The 7,956-nt window shown below is 43.4% G+C and overlaps 1 long non-coding RNA gene across 1 annotated transcript; it reads right to left on the bottom strand.

The window, feature by feature from the left end:
- Positions 1 to 310: 310 nt before the first annotated feature.
- LOC135188204 (uncharacterized) lies at positions 311 to 5,740 on the bottom strand. Its single transcript, XR_010307607.1, has 3 exons — positions 5,476 to 5,740; positions 2,718 to 2,745; positions 311 to 1,218 (listed from the first exon to the last, which is right to left on the bottom strand). It is a non-coding gene; the product is annotated as an uncharacterized LOC135188204 (long non-coding RNA).
- Positions 5,741 to 7,956: the final 2,216 nt, after the last annotated feature.

Here is a 7,956-nt window from a genome sequence, read left to right as displayed (position 1 = left end):
GAAGCACTGGAATTTTCTGTGGGACTAAACAGCTATTTCCTGACCAAGTACCTCTGAAAAATCGGTGTATTAAACAGTCAAATAAATCATGCTGTTTTCACTTGAGAGCAGTCCTATAAAGAGACAGGCACTGTCTCCTCACTGTCTTCTCCCTCTAGAGATGTTTTCCCATTTTTGTTGTCCAGCTCTTCATTGCTGTTAGTATTTACCCACTCCTAATAACGATGCATTCCCTGATGTTAAGTGCATACAAACCGCATATGTATGGAAACAGCTAGGAAAGAGGAACAGGACAACAGAGATGGTAGATTTATCCTGTGATCACATTCTTCAGAGCAGATGCTATAAGCAAACTTTTGCGCTACTGGGACCACACGCAGCAACTCTCCTGGAACCCTGTGCATTGCCGTCCATCTGCTCACTGCCGTTCGGAGTCACAGGCAATCAGGACACTTTTCTGTAGGGCACAAGGGAAAGCTGTAGCAACGCTGTTATTAGCTAGAGCCATTTTTGATGCTTGAAAAACAGATGACTTACAACACAGGGAGTTTCAGAACTCTTGGGCAGCAGGGAAAGCCACCAAGAACGTAAAAAGGGAAGAAGTTCAGTTTTGGGTTTGTGAAGATGTCACCCTGGGCTCCGCTGCGCTGTGCTGGCTCCGTCCTTCTCGGCTTCTCCTTCCTCAGCTCGGCAGCTCCCTGCCCCTCTCTGCTGTTCTGTTGGTGCCACCACATGGACAATGTCCCCAAGTGCAGCTCGGGTTTAGCTCCTGCACGGTTTTGGTGCAAAGCCAAAAATGGGGGGAAGTCTTAGGGAGGAAATACTGTTCAGTGACGCAACTTGCTGCGGTTTCAGCTCAGCAGCATTCACTCCAGTTCCAAGGAGATGCGTTTACAGCACCGGCTCCCAGTTTCGCCAGCCAGGAATGCCGGAGATGCCCTTGCGCCTGCTCACGGCTTCGGAGACAACATTCACCGAGAGGTGCTCCTGGTGAACAAACATTTACAGGCACATACACATTGGCAGGTACTTGTTATCAGGTAGTTGGGGTGTGTGTGACACTTAAATCTTCATCCATTCCGTCAAATTCCAGCTTTTCCCTGCGATTTTCTGTCTCAGGAGTCCTGGGATGCTTCTGCCGATTGACTTTGCCCTGCGCAGCTGGCGGGAGCCGCTGCAGCCAGTCCGACGGGAATGTTTGGGGCTGTTTAATGATTCCTTAAAGAAGGGAAACATGCAAACCAAATGAGCTATGAGTAGCTTAAATCTCAATGGGGAAGTAAATGGCTACAGCTTAAGAGATCCAACCAGCCCAGCATGCCCGCTGCTGACCACAATTCAAATGCAAGCAGATTCTGTTTCACTGAATTAAACAAGAGTGCTTGTTCAAATATTAGGAGAGACAAGAAAAAAAACCTTCTTCGAGAAACAAGTCCTGCTGTGCTGGATCAGCTCCATGGATTAACTAATCCGGGATTCTCTCCCAGGAGTCACCATGCACAAATACCTAAGAAAGGCACAGGATACAGACACCTCACCACTTCTCCATGGCATGGGGGACTGTTACTAGTTAAGGGAGATATTGATAATAAATATATAAGAACGAGGTAGCCTTAAGTGGACACCATGGAAGATTAGAGTTCAACTTTATAAATTCGAGTGGAAAACCTATTTTTAATGACTGAATTTTCATCTTTCTTAAGTGTAACTTACTGGTCTGGGTCAGATCCCAGCAGAGAAGAGTCAGCTTCACAGGACAGTTACAGGCTTACTGAAATACATGGGATCACACTAGGAATGCCACGTCCCCACAGCCAAAACGTAAAGCAAAGCCTGGCTGATAGCTGGTGCACGAACAGATGGGATAGAGCTGGACATGGCACTGAGACAAACAGGAGGAAGGAATAGTGGGCGAGACCAGCATGTGCAGGTATTCCAGTTGGCCTAACAATTTCCATTCATGAGCATAAAAGAGTGAATTATTCCCCCCATCCCTACTGCCATTTAAAAACTATCTGACCTAATTGTTACTATCCCTGTTGTGTAAATTCAGCACTTTGTCAGCCTGAATAAATGTACATTAGCCTTAACAGGAGCTAAACAAGTTTAAACAATGACGGAAGCTCCTTTGCTTTTTAGCTTATTTGACACCACACTAAAGAGCCCATTTAGACTAAAGAGTTCAGCACATTCTGGGACCCATTAAATACCCAGACTGAGGCTAGATAGTCTTTTTTTTTTTCTTTTTAATTTGTCCTACCTGGCTGCTAAGGTCAGCAGAATTGAGCAACGAGCTGCTTTGCATCTCTTTAGCTTTGTAGGCAAGTTGAAGAAAGCTACACCCATCCTGGTCAATGCAGCCCTTTCAGTGCGAAATGCCAACCCCTACTTATCACTGCGAAGTGGAGACAAAAGTGATTCCCTGGAATTGCTTTTTAATTAAAAAGAGGAAACTCATGGCATAAAAATGCGACAGTCATGACTGTTGGGAAAACTACACTGTCAAGTTGTTTCTATTTTTAAGGTAACAACATATTTCTTTCCGGAGTCATCAGCCCATGGATAAACATTCCTTGTCTTCTGTTTGCAAATGACACTGTGCCCTGGTAGGGACATCTTCCATTCTCCAAACATAATAATTAAGTTTTAAGTCATCCTTATACAGTAAAGAATTAGCTTACATGGGAGAGAGGGGAGCAAAGAATTGGACAGCTTACCCAAGATGACAGAAGGAAAATGAAGCACCTTCACAGCAGCAACATGGAAAAAGAATGAACAATCTTTAGTTCTCTGCTGCGGATACAACTCTGCCCTTCAAAAACTGTCACACAAGAATTAAAATAAATCATAGAATCATAGAATCAACGAGGTTGGAAGAGACCTCCAAGCTCAGCCAGTCCAACATATCACCCAGCCCTGTTCAATCAACTAGACAATGGCACTAAGTGCCTCATCCAGGCTTTGCTTGAACACCTCCAGGGACGGTGACTCCATCTCCCTGGGCAGCCCATTCCAATGCTAATTACTCACTCTGGCAAGAACTTCCTCCTAACATCCAGCCTATACCTTCCCCAGCACAACTTGAGACTGTGTCCCCTTCTTCTGTTGCTGGTTGCCTGGCAGAAGAGACCAACCCCACCTGGCTACAGCCTCTCTTCAAGTAGTTGCAGACAGCAATAAGGTCTGCCCTGAGCCTCCTCTTCTCCAGGCTGCACACCTCCAGCTCCCTCAGCCTCTCCTCACAGGGCTGTGCTCCAGGCCTCTCATCAGCTTTGTTGCCCTTCTCTGGATATATTCCAGTATCTCAACATTTCTGGACACAGTACTCAAGGTGTGGCCTGAGCAGGGCTGAGTACAGGGGCAGAAAAACCTCCCTTGTCCTACTGGTCACACTATACCTGATGCAGGCCAGGATGGCATTGGCTCTCTTGGCCACCTAGGCATACTGCTGGCTCATCTTCAGCTACTATCTACCACTAGCCCCGGGTGCCTTTCTTCCTGGCTGCTCTCCATAACCTGTATAGAGATGAGCTGTGATACTGTCCTGACCCAAGCTGCCACCAAATTCAGGACAAGGCCTGGAAGATGGAGAATGTTCATCTGAGGCAGTCTGTCCCAACTGCAAAACAAATGCAAATCAGCCTCAGAGGGAGGGCCACAAAACCAAAGCATCCATCACTCAAATTCCTCCCTGCTCTCTGCTTTTCTTATCATCACTAAACAAACTATTCTCTGATCTCCGTAGGCAGCAGACAGGAGGATATAAATGAGAAGGAAAAAGGGAGAAAAATGAGTGGAAAAAGCAGCAGCACACTCTTGACAGATGAGTGCTCCTACAAGGGCAAGAGCTTGTTTTACACCAGTTCACACCTTTAACTTCTGAGAAAACCTCTTAGAGATACCATGAATAGTACTGAAAGGCTGAGTAGTGCTGGATGTGTTACAGAGACAGCAGAGCAGAGTTTTAAAAACGGAATTTCACTTGACTCCATGTCACACTCAAATCAGTTCTTGCCCCGAAAAAAGCTCTGTGGTCAGTCTGCAAATTGAATTCTGTCACTGACCTATGAAAGGTATTTTAATCCAGATGAAGCTGAATACTTGACAAAACCACAGCTATGACGTTGTTAGCAGTACCCCCACAGAAATCAGGCAGTTGAATGGATATTAAAATTTTGATTTATAGGTGGAATTCCCATCAATTGCAGATGGATTAGGATTCCATCCCTCTTGCTCATTTTCAAGGGTGGTACTGTTTAAAACACAAAAAAAACCCAACTCAATTATAGTTTCTAGCTATCAGGAAGGAATTATATCAGTTCCATCTTACAAAGGGAAATCTGTGCTGTGTAGCAGTAATCAGTTCCATATTTGTGAGGCCTTCCAACAAAACACTTTTTGTCTATGATTTGTATTCATCGTAGGACACACTGATTTCAGACCCTCTGTGGATTGTAATGTATAAACAGCCCTTTTATTTTTAAATGCAGCTAAGAAACTATTTGGCAGGGTCACTGCTGTTCTGAATCCAGAGCAAAATACACCAACTGCAACTGGCACCTCGTCTGCAAGGAAAGCCAGGCAGGACACTTAAAAGGCAGTTGTGCTCACCCAGTTTAGCTAAGAATACAACATTAATAAGAAATATTTTAATCTAACAAGCATCATGTTCTAAAGGGAGCTTTAAGGTGTGGGTATTTTTTGCCAATTTGACAACCATGTGATGATCTCATGGCATGGAAGCTGGAGACTGAAGCAGAGAGGCTCTGAGATTCCAATAAAATTTCCCACACATCTTAGCAAACCACATGCATTTTCCCCACTATATGGTTCTCAAACTTTGTTCCCATTAGAGAGAATATAGTCCTACAATTACTTCTAAAATAATAGTCAAGGGGAAAAAATTAACATATCCTTACAAAATGAACTCTTTCCCTTGAAGCTTACTAACTACAGTTTTATCAGCAGGAGGTGACTAAATTCTAGTCTTTCCAGAACAGACACTGTGTTCCTCCTCTTCAACTCAGCTTTCCCAAAGGCTCTTGGGGTACTGCTTTTTGTCTGAAGAATCTGAAGTCTTATTTCCTAGAGCTTCAGGGCTCCTATACCTTTGCTTGTGCCAGCCACATTATAAACCATTGTTTCATTTCAACTGACTGACATCAACCAGGATGTCAAACTGTTGAAGATACACAGATTTTAGAGGTCTTGTGGAAAAAAAAATGCCGGAGACAAGAAGAGTTACAAAAGCAATGCCCTTAGAGAAGGGTAGGCTGCAGAGCTCAGGATGGTCAGCACCTACCTCCAGCCTAACTGCTAGTGAAAGCATGGGAAGGAGCCAGTGGTAGTGGCAACCTGGTGAGGTCAGGACAGGTGCAAAGGATGGAGGCAGCAGAGATTATGGTGCAAAGGACGGAAGTCACCTTCTACTGTGGTGTGCAGGAGCCAGGAAAGAGAAATTCACTTCAAACTCACTTTTGCCAACTCCAGGATGTTACATGGGCAAGGTTCAAGGCAGGCAAGGTTCAATGCCCTCCATGAAGACAAAAAGACAGTGTCAACACCTCTGGTCCTCTTCATGAATCAGCACATGGCCCAAGCGAGCAGGAGGTGGTTTATCAGCCGCAGTAGGACATCACAGCTGCTCCACAGCATCTGAGCTTACAGATGATGTTACAGATCACTGTGGAAAAGGTAGTTTTGGATATCTCATAAAACAGCACAAAATATCACACCCAATTTGGCACAACCAGAGAATAAAGCTGTGACCAGGGCAAAAAACTGAACACTGATACCAAGCTGATCTCTGCTGTGCATGTGAACACCTTCAGGTTTTCAGCTTCATAGGTATCAGTATCAGAAGGTCTGAATGTTCTGCCAGTGCACTCAAGACAGAGGGTTCCTAGGACTGTACATCAGGATACACAGCTTTGCAGCTCCTTTGCACTAGTGCATGTCTGGGCTGAGTTTCATGACCAGCATTTGATTATTTGCTATGTGAAGGAAGCTGTTGAATTTCAGTCCAGTTCCCAGTGGGCAGGTTCCACATCACACACACACAAAAATGCCCCTGTTATACAACTGATGTTAATTGGATCCTTTTTAAGCTCTTCAGAAGAGAGGCCAAGGCTTGAACATGATAGAAACAGAACTAACTGTTCTGTGAACTCTCCAGAGCAGAGACACATGGATGCAGTGCTGTGGGAGACTTAACGTGGCATCTCAACAAATACAGGTTTCAGATTCTAAGACTTCTACAGTGTTCAACTTTCACCAACATTCAAATTCACCTACGTTAAAAGAAAATTAAATTGCCCTCCCCCACAAAAAGCAAACCACAACAAAGCAAACATCCTCCAGCAAACTATTGACTTGAATCTATTAAAACTTGCCAAACCAACGTTCCAGTCTCAACTGCCTATCCCAGCCTGCCAACAACACAAGTGTCGGTTTTTTGCTCCTCTATTTTACACTAAGAAAAGTCAATTGTAGCGATGAATTGCATCACAGGCCAACAATATATCACATTCCTCCACAGCTGTTTTTTGTAAAGGGAAAGGGACTGCTTCATCACTCACTGACAACGCTTCTATAAACCATAAACAGCTTAAGAACTCCATCCACAAAGTCAGGATGGTAAGCTACCAAATGAAGCCCTGACAAAGTGGCACAGCACAAACTCTCAGTGGCAGATAATAAACCCGAGTGTGTATAAAGAATCTGTGCAGTAACCAAATCACAGTAGTCATAAACTTATTTTACTAGATGAGCAGAACAGATTGAAGAAAACAAAAAGTCACTACTATGCCCCAATGAACCGGAAAGCCTGTTACCAGGTCAGCAGGCTGGACTTTGCCTAACATGCCATCAACCAAAGGAAAGCAAAACTGCACATTATGTTTCCTTGTGTACAGCTAAAGCAAACACATTAACTCCCCATAGGATTTAAAACACTAACAGGACTTTAACATGTACTGTCAAAACAGAATTCAACCGCAAATGAAGAGCCTCCTATAATCTGTCTTTTAGCACAGTAATTCCATTATCTGTAACTAACAAATGATAAAGGGAAATAGTGAAGAGGCAGAGAAGAGGGAGAACAACAATTGCTAGATGTGCATAAAAAAATGTGGCCAAGTGCTTCCTGGAAGCTCAAGTAAACCTCAAACTGTTTGATGTGATATATGTATGCATTCACATCTTTGGAAAACAAAAATGCTTTCCACTCTATAAATTCTACAACAAGCCAAATTTTAATTATACCTATCAAAATAATAATAAAATCTTACTTAGCAGTTCCATTCAGCATGTTTGAATCACAAAGACCACCTACGCAAATATAAGCACAGTATCTGAATCTCCAATTAACTACTGCCAATTAGAAATGGGGACACTTAAAGAAGTAAATTACAAGGATAATGAATCATTTTCACATACAAAGGTAACAATTATACAGTGGTTTTGAAAGCCATTTCTGTTCTGGTTAGTTTGTGCCAAGCTTACAAAAGCATACTTTTAAATTTAAGAGTTAAAAAAAGGAAGGTGAAAAGCTTTCATCCTTCCATCTGTTCATTTTATGTAGCTATTATTAGATTCAAATATTCAGTTACTAAATCATTCTATGGAAGAGGAAGAACTAGAAGCCATTGTGCAGCTATGTCATGGCTGTTCTGCTGCCATCACAGAATTGTGTTGGGGTGACTGTCATGACTGGAGTACTGCAATGGATAGCTATAAACACTTCAGAAAGGATAGAGAGGAATGGAGAGGTGGAGGAGTGGCACTGTATGGTAGGGAGTGATTTGATTGTGTAGAACTCGACTGTGATGGTAAGGTCAAGTGCATGTGGGTGGGGGTTATGGGAAAGGCCAACAAGGCAGTGTGTGGAAGAGAACTTCCTGACACAGATGGTGAACGGAGAAGAGAAGGATTAGAGGAGATCTTATTGCTCTCTAC

The sequence above is a fragment of the Pogoniulus pusillus genome, chromosome 29, assembly GCF_015220805.1.
Source record: "Pogoniulus pusillus isolate bPogPus1 chromosome 29, bPogPus1.pri, whole genome shotgun sequence".
Lineage (NCBI taxonomy): Eukaryota > Metazoa > Chordata > Aves > Piciformes > Lybiidae > Pogoniulus > Pogoniulus pusillus.
This window is presented reverse-complemented; position numbering and strand designations above follow the sequence as displayed.